Consider the following 3,216-nt stretch of genomic DNA (forward strand, 5'->3'; position numbering starts at 1 on the left):
AAACTGAGCAAAAGAGAGACAAACAGCTACTGCACCACAAGGGGAGAATTTGAGAGAAAAGTGGCACCATAAGACGAAACAACATTAGAATAATTGGGATTCCAGAAGAAGAAGAAACAGAGAGGGGAGCAGAAGGTCTATTGGAGAGAATCATTGGAGAGAATTTCCCTAATATGGCAAAGGGAACAAGCATCAAAATCCAGGAGATGCAGAGAACCCCCCTCAAAGTCAACAAGAATAGGTCCACACCCCGTCACCTAATAGTAAAATTTACAAGTCTTAGTGACAAAGAGAAAATCCTGAAAGCAGCCCGAGAAAAGAAGTCTGTAACATACAATGGTAAAAATATTAGATTGGCGGCAGACTTATCCACAGAGACCTGGCAGGCCAGAAAGAGCTGGCATGATATATTCAGAGCACTAAACGAGAAAAACATGCAGCCAAGAATACTATATCCAGCTAGGCTATCATTGAAAATAGAAGGAGAGATAAAAAGCTTCCAGGACAAACAAAAACTGAAAGAATTTGCAAACACCAAAACCAACTCTACAGGAAATATTGAAAGGGGTCCTCTAAGCAAAGAGAGAGCCTAAAAGTAGTAGATCAGAAAGGTACAGAGACAATATACAGTAACAGTCACCGTACAGGCTAATAATGGCACTAAATTCATATCTCTCAATAGTTACCCTGAATGTTAATGGGCTAAATGCTCCAATCAAAAGACACAGGGTATCAGAATGGATAAAAAAACAAAACCCATCAGTATGTTGCCTACAAGAAACTCATTTTAGACGCGAAGACACCTCCAGATTTAAAGTGAGGGGGTGGAAAACAATTTACCATGCTAATGGGCATCAGAAGAAAGCTGGGGTGGCAATCCTTATATCAGATCAATTAGATTTTAAGCCAAAGACTATAATAAGAGATGAGGAAGGACACTATATCATCCTCAAAGGGTCTGTCCAACAAGAAGATCTAACAATTTTAAATATCTATGCCCCTAATGTGGGAGCAGCCAATTATATCAACCAATTAATAACAAAATCAAAGAAACACATCAATAATAATACAATAATAGTAGGGGACTTTAACACTCCCCTCACTGAAATGGACAGATCATCCAATCTAAAGATCAACAAGGAAAAAAAGGCCTTAAATGACACACTGGACCAGATGGACATCACAGATATATTCAGAACATTTCATCCCAAAGCAACAGAATACACATTCTTCTCTAGTGCACATGGAACCTTCTCCAGAATAGATCACATCCTGGGTCACAAATCAGGTCTCAACCGGTATCAAAAGATTAGGATTATTCCCTGCATATTTTCATGATTCTCACTTTTAGCCAACTGCTATAATCCTTACAGAATTAGTGGTCATACAAACATCCAACTGGCACTAGTTTTTTATTGACTCACACCTATCCATTAATTTTTCTTCACTTGTACTAGCTGGAATGTGCTCTTTCCTGCTGGAACCCTGACCAATGACTCCGAAGCCCAGATGATTTGACCCTGAAATAGAAAAGGAGCATCATGGAGGCAATGATTGGCAGAGCCCATACAAGCATTTTCTTAGATTAACGGACTCTAATCATAATATTTTCATATTTACAGCTATTTTTAGTGTGAAAATTGGGAAAGATATTGCTACAAAGAGAGTAAAGAATTATAGTTCTATTGGTAAGATCAATTTTATTGTGACTTAGCTTGGTAACATTAAAAATTCAATCTATCTAGTGTTTCTTATTTTGATTCCATTCTCACAAACCAACCTTCTGACTATAACTTAGGGTCCATGTAAGTGCCTACAGAGAGGGAATATGGCTGGTCATACAGATTTCAACTACTTCAGCAATGTTGATTTTTTTTTTTATTACTGTGAACCAATATATAACAACTATATTTATTGTTATAATTTGATCAAATGCAAGTGTTCTCTTCAGAGATTGGTCTTCTTTAGACATTTTGCTAATTGAGCTTCTGAAGGCAAGATCCTGAACCATCTGCATTTTTGCCTATGACTTTCTTTTGCTATTTTGAAATTCTGCACCCTAATACTTAACAAATCTAGTAACACTCAGAAGAAAATGAGTTGATTGGCTAGGGGAAATAATCCTATACCAGACCTGTATGTTGGCAGAACCTTGAGGCAGAACATTGGTAAACCTTATTTCCTCATTGTGTGCCAGAAAGAAGCTGCCTGATTGTCCAGAAAATATATAGACTCAACTTAGTTTTCTAGCCACTAAATGGTATTTGAAATTTTGGCAAATAATAAGCAAAAGTATCTCTCCACACCATGCAGAGTATCTCTGCAGTCAAAAGTTCCTTTTCTAAATTATTACACTGTCCTTGACAAACTGTAGTAATTACATGCATTTTGTCCTGTTCTTCAGCTTCCTCTATGATCTTGCATGTCAGTTGCTTGGTTCAAGCACCAGTATTCATGCTATTTTACATGTTTATACTAGTCTTGCTCATCTACAATTACTTTGCTGTGACATTCTGTGCCAATGTTAGTAAAATGTCTTTCTAGATGGATGGATATTTCTGAATATTCTGTGGGTGTTCAGAAGAACAAAAAGGAAAGCAGTGTCTGTTGTATAATCATCTTGCTCTCAGAAGTCCTGTGCCTACTGGAATTCTTCCTTATGAAAGGGAATGATCATTCTACAATGTCCAAAATATCCTCTTCTACTATGCCTCCCCTAAAAATCTACAAATCCAGAGTTCCAAACCAAATATTTTATTTTAAATACATTTAAGAACTACGATAACCTATTTTCCCCCACAAGACAGAGTGTATGGTTATAACAATAATAAAAATCTATTTAATATCAAAAGGCTTTTCCAAAATCAGTTGTGATTTCTTCTCAGCCTTTTGGCTTAGTTCAAGTGTAATTAATATCTGCTCCTTAACAGTTTAATATCTGATACATTCTTTATCTAAAATCAGTTGTATGATGATTTAGGAATACGTAAATAATCACCTATTGATTAATTTTTTCCTAAGCATGTGGCATATACTTTACAAGGAAAACAAAAATGCTTGCAGAATAATGCTTTTTTTTTTTTTTTGTCTTATAACCCTGATTGTTCAAAACAGTTAGAGATGTTGACATCCAGGGAATGCGGAGTAGGAGGACCAGAAGCTCACTAACTATATAACATTCACATCAGTGTAAATGACCCAGAAAATGAACGAAAG

General features: G+C 36.2%; 1 pseudogene; it reads left to right on the top strand.

Moving 5' to 3' along the window:
* Nucleotides 1–2,873: 2,873 nt before the first annotated feature.
* LOC123935741 lies at nucleotides 2,874–2,999 on the top strand (annotated as a pseudogene).
* The last annotated feature ends 217 nt before the right edge of the window (nucleotides 3,000–3,216 follow it).

The sequence above is a fragment of the Meles meles genome, chromosome X (genome assembly GCF_922984935.1).
Source record: "Meles meles chromosome X, mMelMel3.1 paternal haplotype, whole genome shotgun sequence".
Lineage (NCBI taxonomy): Eukaryota > Metazoa > Chordata > Mammalia > Carnivora > Mustelidae > Meles > Meles meles.